The sequence below is a fragment of the Sphaeramia orbicularis genome, chromosome 1 (assembly GCF_902148855.1).
Source record: "Sphaeramia orbicularis chromosome 1, fSphaOr1.1, whole genome shotgun sequence".
Taxonomy (NCBI): Eukaryota; Metazoa; Chordata; class Actinopteri; order Kurtiformes; family Apogonidae; genus Sphaeramia; species Sphaeramia orbicularis.
Genome location: NC_043957.1, coordinates 36024362 through 36037712, shown reverse-complemented (window position 1 = coordinate 36037712; position 13351 = coordinate 36024362). Strand labels below are relative to the sequence as shown.

At 38.8% G+C, this 13351-nt stretch overlaps 1 protein-coding gene across 1 annotated transcript in view; it reads right to left on the bottom strand.

Moving 5' to 3' along the window:
* LOC115420929 (inactive rhomboid protein 2) overlaps positions 1 to 11457 on the bottom strand; it is a 42969-nt gene extending 31512 nt beyond the window's left edge. Inside the window, exon 1 of the mRNA XM_030136559.1 lies at positions 11331 to 11457. The gene's annotated coding sequence lies outside the window, so the exon portion shown is untranslated. The remainder of the gene's footprint in view (positions 1 to 11330) is intronic.
* Between the last annotated feature and the right edge of the window lie 1894 nt (positions 11458 to 13351).

Here is a 13351-nt window from a genome sequence, read left to right as displayed (position 1 = left end):
CACATTTCAAAATATCGGCGCTGATAATCGGCCTGGCCGATAATCGGTCGACCTCTTTTTTTTTTTTTTTTAAATCTGAAAGCGTTTACGGAACCATTGTCCTTTGGTACTGAAATTGTGGTATCACATTAGACATTTTATCTTGCTAAATATTATCTAAGCACTTCAACAGGTGGCATCAAAGTGTCAAAGTCTTGTATTCAGCCCTAGAGCTGAGAATCTGGAATTAACTGCTGTACCTGCAGTTACATTCTAATAATAGCAGCCCCTTATTGGGTTTTATTTAGAGTAAGTAGTCATTAATACCCTTAGCTAGAGAAACCCAGCACATGTGCTTGACTGTAAACTGACGGTAAAAATGATCAGTCATCCTCTACAAATTCTACTGGATTCAGTGCACTATATGGAAGCTTAAGGAAGAGCTGTGCATCGTGTGAAAATACAAACATATCAAATGTGCTTGTTTCATAAGCAAACAAACAGTTCCACTCGCTGTGTATTTCTAGCATTTTTCTCACTTCTGAGCCAGGGGAATGGCTGAGACACTACAGAATGCGCCTCCACAGTAATAATGCCTGTTGTTCTTGCTGCTTAGTGTGTGTGAGAACAGTGAGCCTCGCCAAGTTGTAGTTAAGAGAGTCCCTCCAGCTCCTGCTTTTTATACATTTAGCAGATACTGCAACAAGTATATACCAATGGCGGATTTACCTTTCCGTTTGAAAAAGTGCAGAAAAAAAAATACCCGTTTGAACTGGGAATTTACGGAAGCGTATTGCATTCACAAAAAAAAAATAATTTCGGCTCTGTTTTTCTGAATTAATGAGATAATTATCTCATAATTATGAGAAAAAATAAGTTAAAAAAAAAATCGGCGCTGTTTTTCTGAGTTTATGAGATACTGTTTCCTGAAAAAAAAAAAAAAAAAGCTCTGTTTTTCTGAGTTTATGAGATACTGTTTCCTGAAAAAAAAAAAGCTCTGTTTTTATGATTTTACGAGATACTGTTTTCCAAAAAAAAAAAAAAAAAAATTCTGTTTTTATGAGTTTACGAGATACTGTTTTCCGAAAAAAAAAAAAAAAAAAGCTCTGTTTTTATGAGTTTACGAGATACTGTTTTCCGGAAAAAAAAAAAAAAAAACCTCTGTTTTTATGAGTTTACGAGAGACTGTTTTCCGGAAAAAAAAAAAAAAAAAGCTCTGTTTTTATGAGTTTACGAGATACTGTTTTCTGAAAAAAAATAAAATGTGGCTGTGTTTCTGTGTCAGTGGGACAGTGGTCCCTGGTCCAGGCAGGAGCTCCTTCTATCTGTGCTGCTGAAAGCCTCTCGGGGGAGCGTGAAGTTGTTTCCGTTCTCGTAACCGGTTCCGATTACGGATCATGGAACTAGTTTCGTTCACAGAAATCAGAACCAAGCCCCGCTTCGTGCACGGATCAAGCCCTTCAAGCACACCGGCGCTCGGAGCCTGAACCCGGCTTCCTGACAGGGCACGACCGCGGTGATGGGAGTTGGCATTAATGAAGTCAAATAAAATGACATTCACCAGCATTAAAGAAAATATACACAGCAGAAGAGTGCAAATGTGGATTCATTTATTTGTCAGACCTGATGGAAAGCATTAGTCAGAACTAGATCCATGGAGGAGCGGCTTGGTGTACCGGTTCGTCCCCCCTCCAATAACTTTCCATCAGGTCCAGGTGGACAGCTATCCGCTCCCCGGTGTGTAAGCCGGACTGGAGCGGGTGGACGGAGCTGCTCAACTCGACAGAACCCCGGCGCTCGGAGCCTGTAGCCCGGCTTCCTGACAGGACAGGACGCGGTGATGGGAGTTGGCATTAATGACTACCACTACTACTAGGACTCCTGCCATGGGGCGGGTGTCCTGTCCCGGTGCATTGGGCCGACCAGGTGAACCAGTGTTTTCCATGGCTGGTGGTCTTGTGCCAGCTGCTCTGCGTCCTCCATGGTAACTCCATGTTGTTGGAGGTCGCCTGCAATGACGTCGAGCCATCGGGTGCGGGACTTGCCTTGTGGTCGTTTCCAGTCTGCGGCCTTTGGGTCAAACTGAAGGATGGCTCTTGTTGGATGGTCAGGAGGGAGGCGGAGGACATGACCGAACCAGCGGGGGCGACGTTGCGCGGCCAGGCTGGATGCTTTGGGCTGGCGTGTGCAGGCTCCAAGCACCTGATTGGAAACCCGCCGGGTCCACCTGATGTTTTCGATGGTTCTGAGAGCCCTGCTATCAAAGCCATCTATTCTGGCAGCCAGAGTCTGGTTTAAGGGCCATGTTTCCGAGCCATAGAGCAGGATGGAGAGGACGGCAGAGTTGTAGATCCAGAGCTTCGTCCTGCGTGAGATGGTCTGGTTCTGCCACAGTGGTTTCCAGAGAGACTGCAGAGCTGATGCTGCCAGGGCCCTTCTGCGGGTAACCTCTGGTTTTAGGTCCCCGTTGTCTGTCATCACCCCAGATACACAAAGCTCTTGACAGGTTCTACAATGTCATTACTAAGCTGCAAGGGAGGTGGATCTGGCCCATCACCGACATGCGTGAGGTTGGTTTTTGTCCAGTTCACTTGGAGGCCAAGCTTCTGTGCCTCTTCACTGTAACTGCCCAGAGCATCTGTCAGCTGACTGTAGGATGTGCTGAGCAGGATGGTGTCAGCAGCGTACTCCAGGTCCTGGCATTAATGAAGTCAAATAAAATGACATTCACCAGCATTAAAGAAAATATACACAGCAGAAGAGTGCAAATGTGTATTCATTTATTTGTCGGACCTAATGGAACGCATTAGTCAGAACTAGATCCGTGGAGGAGCTCTTGGTGCCCCGGTTCACCCCCCACCCCCATAGCTTTCCACCTGGACCTGATGGAAAGCTGTCCGGGGGTGGGGGGTGAACCGGGACACCAAGACGCATATTTTCTTTAATCATGGTGAATGTCATTTTATTTGACTTCATTAATGCCAACTCCCATCACCGCGTCCTGTCCTGTCAGGAAGCTGGGCTACAGGCTCCGAGCGCCGCTGTTCTGTCGAGTTGAGCTGCTCCATCCACCCGCTCCAGTCCGGCTTACACACCGGGGAGCGGATAGCTGTCCACCTGGACCTGATGGAAAGTTATTGGAGGGGGGACGAACCGGTACACCAAGCCGCTCCTCCATAGATCTAGTTCTGACTAATGCTTTCCATCAGGTCTGACAAATAAATGAATCCACATTTGCACTCTTCTGCTGTGTATATTTTCTTTAATGCTGGTGAATGTCATTTTATTTGACTTCATTAATGCCAACTCCCATCACCGCGGTCGTGCCCTGTCAGGAAGCCGGGTTACAGGCTCCGAGCGCCGGTGTGCTTGAAGGGCTTGATCCGTGCACGAAGCGGGGCTTGGTTCTGATTTCTGTGAACGAAACTAGTTCCATGATCCGTAATCGGAACCGGTTACGAGAACGGAAACAACTTCACGCTCCCCCGAGAGGCTTTCAGCAGCACAGATAGAAGGAGCTCCTGCCTGGACCAGGGACCACTGTCCCACTGACAGAGAAACACAGCCACATTTTATTTTTTTTCAGAAAACAGTATCTCGTAAACTCATAAAAACAGAGCTTTTTTTTTTCCCGGAAAACAGTATCTCGTAAACTCATAAAAACAGAGCTTTTTTTTTCCGGAAAACAGTATCTCGTAAACTCATAAAAACAGAGCTTTTTTTTTTTTTTTCGGAAAACAGTATCTCGTAAACTCATAAAAACAGAGCTTTTTTTTTTTTTTTCAGGAAACAGTATCTCAAACTCATAAAAACAGAGCTTTTTTTTTTTTTTTGGAAAACAGTATCTCATAAACTCAGAAAAACAGAGCTTTTTTTTTTTTTTCTTCGGAAAACAGTATCTCGTAAACTCATAAAAACAGAGCTTTTTTTTTTTTTTTTTCAGGAAACAGTATCTCATAAACTCAGAAAAACAGCGCCGATTTTTTTTTTAAACTTATTTTTTCTCGTAATTATGAGATAATTATCTCATTAATTCAGAAAAACAGAGCCGAAATTATTTTTTTTTGTGAATGCAATACGCTTCCGTAGGAATTGACTCTAGGTCTTCCACATTAGAGTCAGATGCGTTACCTGCTGAGCCATGCATCCACTGAGTTTTCAAGTGACCAATTTGCTATCTGGCTGTCTTCATTCTTATTGGGATGTGACATTTACTCCTGTAGGTAGTGCTTGTGCACAACTTTTTGCGCATATACATATGAGCGCACACACACACACACACATATCTATCTATCTATCTATCTATCTATCTATATATATATATATATATATATATATACATATAGTATATGGGATTGATAAAAATTTATCAATTGATGAAATTTAACAACTTTAAAGTTAAGGTCAATCTATAAAGTTTAATTCACATGAGGTCACATCATTTTAATCCAATGAAATAGTCACAAGTGACATTAAATGTAAACATTAGTAAAATAATATGACAACAACGACAGGCAATGGAATTAGGTGTAAATGCAATATCAGCCAGTGCAATTATATACTGGCAAAAGGCTTTAAGTTAAAGGTCTGGTGTGTCTTTGGTAATCATTTCAGATTCAGTAACACCCTGCAGCAAGGTGAACTATGTGAAACATGCAAGTTTTTCTTATACAAATTGTTTGAAAATATACCCTTTAAAAATTATCACTATCCTATACATTTTTCTTCATTACCAAGCTAATAAACTAAAATCAAAACTTAAAAATTGCCTGCTATCAAAACTTAACTCTTTTACCAAGTCATCTTTAACACGTGACCAAATAAAGTGGACCAAGCAAAATGATGAATGTCTCTAAATTTTAATACTATTTTTGGAAATATTTAATAAAATTCAGGTGTAAATATCAACAATATATACCCTAGGCCTGGTTATTTTTATATATTTTTAAAAAAATGTTACATACTATTGCTTTAAAATCATCTCACATTTAAGTATCAAAACAGCATTGAACCAGGTGCTGATTATTGCCCATTTGTGGTGTTTTAGTCCCTTAAGAGTATGACAGTGGAGATGTGGGCACTAGACACTGTTACACAATAACATCCTTCCTTTAGCCAGTCACTTGAGGTCCTCTTTGTACGCTTTCTTGATGAAACTTTTCAAATTCAGATGACTGTCTCCCATATTCTGTCATCCAACAATGAATAAGTATTTTTCAGAAACTCCATCATCTGCATTTGTGTGTCTAAAAGTTATGGTGGAAAATATTCTGAAACGTTCCAATGTCAACTGAGGAAGGAAGTGACCTACAGACTGCCACATCATTTCTTCTTTTTACTATCCACAAAGTTTTAAGCACATATTCCCTGCCAAATAGATGCAATGTGTTAAAAATACATTTATGTATGGGCACAGCAACCTTATGATCATTTAAAGACAACTTCACACGCTGAATTACTCATATGTTTACAGAACAGAGTGAGATCAAAATTATGAAGCCAAGTGTGAGAGAAGAGCAACGAGTAATAAGGGCAACTGTGAATATTCTATTATTAAAAATACAAGGGTGTTGTAAAGCATTACACTTCAAAGCCCCACAGTCCAGTAATTCTGGAAATGTTGTGAAACTTGAAAAAAAATTATATGATCTGTCCCTTATTTAAGGATCTGCTGTTATATTTAAAAGCATCTCTCTTTGGCTTAGCCTTCCATGAAGTTTCATGAAAGTAAGTGCTGTAGTTTGGTCATAATTCTGCTGACAGAAAAAAAAACAATCCAAGAGACACGGCTGATTGATTTACCTCCTTGGCACTGGTTAAGTTCAACCAAGTAGGGAATCTGTGCTCTGAAACCGTTCTCATTCTCACACATATTTAATGTCTCACACATACAATCAGTCTGTGTGGACAAGGAAGTGCAAATGAGTGTGTGGGACTCATAACTGTGTTAGGGTCTGCAAGGAGACTTATATAAGACACATCAGGCTAAAAGGACTCATTCATTTTGAATTTTACGTTTATGATTTGAAAAAAAAATTTTTTACAGGGAGCTACTGGTATACAGCAAACCAAAGGTGCTTGTGGAGTGGGCATGAACCATTGGAAAAAGAAAAATGCATGCACTCACTTGCTTAGAAAATTTTTAAAAAGCAACGTCAACGCCAGCATCTTCTTTTTACTAGCCATCCATTTAACGAGTACAACAACAACCCTTCCTGACTACTCAACACTCTCTGCTGACAAAGACTGACGACAGTGGGCTCTGTGTTTTGTTCTGGATAGATGTTCTGTCATTTCTGGTTTTACGTCTCGTGCAAGCGCAGAACACACGCTCCAGTCGGTAGTCAATTTGGTGTGTTCTTAACACTTTTTTGACCATGTCAGGGAGACGGGAGCCACCTGATCAGTCGGGCTACCATTTCTGGCAATGATAGGCAGTTGGGTTGGTGGGTCTTCATCCTTATTTACAAAGAATAATAACAATACACTGTCAAACTCCTTGCTTTATCATGCAATGATGTTCAACAAGAACACACAGTAATAGTAGTATGTGTGGCCTATGCTGTTGAAGGATGGGATATCAAATCGGACTGAGTGTGAAAGGGCTCTGCAGAATTTGGGCTGGCAGCCAGCAAGTGTGCTTTTATCTTCAGAAAAAACAACTGGCTGAAAGCCTCAAGGATGAAGAAGAGTGCACTGATCCAACAAGGCCTTCTTAAGATAATCAAAACCATTGATGGCAGCATTGAAATAGTAAGTAAAGCAGGGTTTTTAAAAAAAATGCAGTCTGGTTTGATCCGTCAGCTCTGTTGATGAGCGTGTAGAGCACAATCTGGGCATGACTGAGCAGAGTGTCGTCATGCCAGCAGCAGGAGCTTGAACAGTTGAATGCTACTAAAGGCGTAGGAGGGTGATAGTTTCAGTGGTGTCTGTGGAAGTTTCTGTGCTCTAAACAGTCAACAATCAAATCTGCCCACTCATTCTTCACTTTCAGCCACAATATTTCTGCACAATTAAGACATTAAACAGAACCTCCGCTCCTTAAACATCTTCTTACCCTCCTTTGGCTGATGAGGGTATTTCGGTGTGTGTAGACAAATCAATAGATCCATTTCAAAGCTGTTTGAAGATGCATATAATGGTATCTGTTGAGAAGCTGAACTATTCTGGAGAGTTTTCACACAGCTTCCAAGAATATGCATGTCTAAACATGCATTACAGGAAACTACTATGGGAATACCTCGGCAACAGCCTTGTTCCCAGTCCACCAACGTTCCTGACAGTTCCAAAGATGTGACCCAAATAGCCAATTTTCATATGCTGTATGCGCATATCAAGGTACTGGAATACAAAGCCTGCTTTTGTTTTTCCTCTATCACTGATGCAACAAGTGTATGAATGTCTGCATGTAGCCTCCCCCCCCAAAAAAAAGCAGCCAAGTCCAGTAATTCTGCACCACTGGACTGGTTGTTGAAAGGGAAGAAAAATTTTAAAAAGTAGAGTCCCACTCTATAACAAACTGAATACAGTGTTTGAATAGAGTGCTGCACAGATCATGACCAAACATGTGAATCAACATCAAATCATAAGACATGGAAAATAATGAGCAGTAAATGGTCTCTAAAAACTTATCACTGCTCCACTGGGACTTTTATAGAAAACCCACAGAAAACCTTTTAAGGGTTATGAGTCTGTGAGTTTCAAAGCATTTCCGGTGCATCTTAATATTTTAAGATAATGTTTTATGATTCTGTGGAATGAGTGTTAGCATGGGAGAGCTGGGGAAAAAATCCAGCAGCCTGGCCTGCAGCCTGATTCTCCCGTTACTGAAGGGTGCTGTTATTATAAAAGGAAATAAAGCACAACGATTCCTGGGCGTGTTTTGGCACTGGTGTGGATAACAGATAAGATCATGGAATAAAGCCCCTAGAGGGAAAATATGAGAAAAATTTAAAAGCACTGATATTATTTAGACATTTTTCCACTTCTGTTATTGTCTGATAGAAATCCAAAGAAGACAAGGGGTTGCAGTATGCCTTTGATGGAAATGCAACAATCACAGGGCACATGACCTCTAGTATAGAAGGCCAATGAAATTCAACCTTATTTCCTTACGGTCACACAATACAAACATTGTGATCAGCAGTGCTTGACAGTTTCCCTTGACTCAGCAGGCTAATGCGGAGACAGCTGTGCAGATGATTCCAATTTGCCAGCTCAAGCATGCAGATGCAGCTGTTCACTGTACAACTTAAAAAACAGGCCTACTATATATGTACAAAATCTATTTCCTCCTTTTTGGTTTGCATTCACTGTTACACAAAGTCAGCATGATGCGCAAATGCACGCTGTGCAATACTTCCCCATTATTCACGATTCCTTTGTATGCGAAGACATGCACATACAACAGATACAACCATACAAGGGGATGCAGCCTTTGTCACTTTCTGTAAAATTAAATATGTATGGAATCTATCTGGAGCAATATTGGAACAGGTCTGGAGCAGAACTGCAGGTCATGACAATGTGTTTGTTGTGATGACTGAAAAAAATCTTTCATTTGTATTATGCTCTAATGGTTATTTTGTTGTGTTGCAAGTCACATATTTTTTCAGCAGCCAGCACATGTGCCAAGGAAAGCAAACTTCACAGAAAGGAGGAGCTACTTCTTTCACATGGTAATGATTTTTGGGTAGGAGACATCTGACATAAATCAGAAAAACAGACTTTGCAAATTATGTCATAGACCAGTTTCCACAACACACTCCAAGCTCACTCACCTCTTTTACTGCTACTGGAAGAATCATGTCAAACAGTACCTGACATATGTCGCATTTTAGGCCTATATCTGTTTTATTTATAATAGCGTTTTCAATTTATGTTTATACTTGATACATTATTAGTAAATTTGCACAAATGGTCTAAATAAATGGAATAACATGAATCAGATATTACAAGTATATTTTGTTGATTCACACACACATACACCTGTCTGGAAATCTGCATCACGGACAACATTTCTTAAAGCATGATGCTGACAACCCAGTAGATAAAAACTAGCTCAGAATTGGGCAGTTCTGAAAGAGGGAGAGGTAACTTAAGGACAGTGACACACAAGTAAACTTGCACTTTTTAACCCTCAAACACCTAAACAGATCTGAAATGTTACATAACCCTTGAACTGTTCCTTGTCATCAGATATAACCTATTTGGATGTTCAGAAGCTCTGTAGTGAAGATGGAGACACCATCATCTTGTACAACACTGCTTCACCAATAACTCCCACGTAGTCTGACATATGACAGTGGTTGTAGACACTTCATTTATGTTCATTTAACGATGCTGCAAAAGTCACTTCTTCAATTTTCTCTGTTGTAATACAACAACCTTTGAATGTACTCTGAGCAATGATGAACATCTACATCAGTAAATTATAAAGGGCATTTCCAATAAAAATACCTGATTTTCACTGAAAAATGCAAAATGCATTTTCCATTACTAAAATTAACATTGATAATCACTTAGTAAAGGTTGAATGTAGAGGAATGTTAATCTGGAGATTACTACAGAAATAGTTCTATGTAGTGTCAAGTCACTAAACTATAACATAATTTTTAAATTAAGAAAATTCTGGTTCTTTGTGGATGTTCAGATTATTCATAATGCACTTTTTTGCACTAAAACAAAGACAAAAAAATTGGATTTGTCATAATTTATTTGTTGTTATGCTATTATGTTACTGGCCTGACCTGCTTGAAAACAATATGTGATGCCTGAACTAAAATGAGTTTGACACTTCTGATACATGTACCCAGTGACTTATTTCTGTCATGTTTCAAATGTGTGTTTCTGTGCTATAACCACAGTAACCACAGATACTGTATATTTCAAAGTGGTCAGACATGCAAACCATGGGCAAAACTAGACTGCCCAAAGGATTACATTTTTTGAAGCGCAGATAATACACGGAAAATTCAGTATTAACAGTTAAGGTTCAGGGGTCACATAAAACCCCTTCAATTTCAAGATGACTCTGTTAGTGTGAAAAAACTTCAATTGCATGATGAAAATACATACACATGATCCGTTCACAAAAAATGTGATTAACAACCATGAACCTTAAAATTCTGAAGAAAAATAAGTGCAATTTTAACAATATTATGCCTGTTACTAGTAGTTTTGTGGCTTTGTAGATACACTTTTACTTTTTCACATTAAAACAGAGAACATTTTTGTATTTCTGTTCTGTGAACACTGAAACAGTTTCTCATTTATTTTGGCACTGCCCGGATGTCCAAAGCTTTTGGTTTGATATTCGTAATTTTGTTGCTAGATACATTGAAAAAGATTTCAATTTGTTTTGGAGAGATGTGCTTTTTGGCCTCTTTGATCTTAATAGAAATAAGACCAATTCTAATGAAACAATCATTATTAACCTTATTCTTTTGGCAAAATTCCACATTCACAAATGCAACTTCTCTCATCAAAAAACTTCTTTTATTGCTTTTCACAGTGAGGTCAAACAGTACATCGACTCAATTAAGTTTTCTCTTAACCAAAGGGCAACAAGAACTGTGAACATCTGTAAACATTTTGGCATTTTTTTTTGTAAACCCCTACACCCCCTGGCAAGTTATGTGATATGTTTTTCATGTTTTATGTTAAATATTTGTAATTTTACATACCTTGCAAAGTTTGTTATTATTTGCTGAAGATCTTCATCTTTCTAAAACTGGCAAATGATAAATAAACTATATATTAAAAAAAGAACATTTTTGTAGTTATTATTTCTAGGTTATTATTCTATTCCTTGCCTGTTTGAGCTCATATTGGGCTGAATGGATGTGACCCTTGAACTAAAGTGCGTTTGACACCCCTGGTATATTTAGTGACTCCTCTTTAGATTCTGCTCTGAACACTCCCTCTGTCAGTCTTGGAGGGGTGTAACGCCACATGAATTTGACGATAAGAGGTGTTAGTAAATACTTTAAATGAATAACAGGGTGAAACTAGAGCTGAATACTACTGTTGGTGTGTTTTTGTCGGGGCGGGTAGTGCAACAAAGGGCTTGCTGAGACATGCGTTCGGCGGTTTGACTAGTAAGTAAGCTAGCTAACACTGGAAATGTCATTAGCGGTCTTTTTATCCTTTCTTTAACTCTCCCAGTGATAAACATACCTTTATTAGACTACTTAAAGAGGCAGATTTGAGACAATTTCCATTCTTTTTTTCATTTGTTAAAACCTCGATATCGACCGTTTACTCCAACACTTGGAAGTTAACGCTAACTTTTAATGTCTTTAACAACACAAAAGCGGACGTTACCTCCCCAGAAAGCCCGGTTTACTTACCTCAGAGACGAAACAGCTGCTTTATTATTCATTAGCAGGTGGTTTTTGTCCGAAATGCCTCGGTTCAGTGGATACTGTCCGCCTGTCTGACACTACTTCCCTCTTTCTCTCTTCCAACATCCTTGACTGCGACTCCACGGAGGAGCAGGGGGCGGAGTTACAGTTTATCTCCGCGGCAGAAGAGACGCTCTGGGCCGGGTCCAGCCCCTCCGAAGCACCGGCCTCCACCACAGCCCACTGCCCACGGTCCTGCACGAAGTCCGCACTGTGGACCTTCATAACAGTTTCACTCCAACTACTGATGTCTAACATTACTCATTATTACTAAATATTCAATATTCTGAAATTACTCAATATTTCCATGCCGTACTCTATATCACAGGTGTCAAACATACGGCTCGGGGGCCAAATCCGGGCCGCCAAAGGGTTCAATCGGGCCCCCGGGATGAATTTGTGAAATGCAAAAATTACACTCAAGATATGAATCATTTTAGTTCAGGTTCTACATACAGACCAATTTAATCTCCAGTGGGTCGGATCAGTAAAATACTATCATAATAACCCATAAATACTCACAACTCCAAATTTTTCTCTTTGTAAATGTCAAAATTTTCATGTCATTTTACTGTATTTACACTAAAACAAACTAACATTTCAAAAAAATATGAACATTTTGAAATGTCTGAAGTGTAATTTTAACAATATTTTCTGCCTGTTAGTGAATGTTTTGTGTATTTGTTGATCCACTGTGATCTGTAAGTTGTAATTTCCATGTTTAAATGATAAACTGAAGCATAATATTGTTAGTTTTCTTAAGAAATTTCAGTTTGTTCATGTTATTCACATTGTTTTAAAGGATAGTTGGTAGATGTAAACATTTTCATCACATAATTTTACCCTTTTTGCTCTAAAACATAGAAGAAAGTTTGGAGTTGACATTATTTATATATTATTATGTTTTTATTTCACTGGTTCGGCCCACTGCAGATCAAATTTAGCTGAATGTGGCCCCTTAACAAAAATGAGTTTGACACCCCTGCTCTATATGTTGGAGGCGCGTGCTACTCTACTACACATGCACTATAGTTGCTTTTCTAAAACATGATAATAATAATAATAATGGGAAAAAAAATTGTAGTAAATTAGCCAAACGTTAATTAAGATGCAACCATTATTAGCTGTGACTTTAAAGATGAGGCTATCATTGCAACACGAATCAATATTACTGACATGCTGCTATACGGACGATGCCATTTACATCTACAGTGCAATACTACACTGCGGTTTATTATATTACTTTGACAGTGCAATATTACACTTACAGTACAATAAGCTCTGCACTTTATTTTCTAACTTGCACCTTGCTTATTTTATACTCCAGATTAGGGATGTCAAACCTGTCAGTCATGGAATTATAAAATGTCCTTCACTGTTTTTCATGCATCTTGGGGTATGGGGTTTTAAATGGCATGAGCTTTTTTTAAGCCAATATCTGCATATCTTTTAGTCAAAATAAATCTTCATACTGATAAACTGCAAAGTTTGTTGCATATAATCTATAGCAGGGGTGTCAAACTCATTTTCTTTCAGGGGCCACATTCAGCCCAATTTGATCTCCAGCAGGCCAGTAAAATAATAGCATAATAACCTATAAATAATGACAACTCCAAATTTTTTAGTGCAAAAAATAACATTAAATGATGAAACTATTTTCATTTTACACACTATCCAAAATAAAAAAGATGTGAATAACCTGAAAAAAAAAAAAAGACATTTCTGAAGAAAAACAAGTACAATTTTATCAATATTATGCCTCAACTTATGATTTATGCATGTGCATTACAGATCAGATCTACCGAGGCACAAAACAGGCAGAATAATGTTAAAATTGCACTTATTTTTCTTTAGACATTTCAGGTTGTTTATATTTGTTCAGGTTATTGACATTTTACTGTTAAAGGATATCAAAATTTAATGTTCTTTGCAATAAGTTGGTGTTGTCATTATTTATAGGCATAATG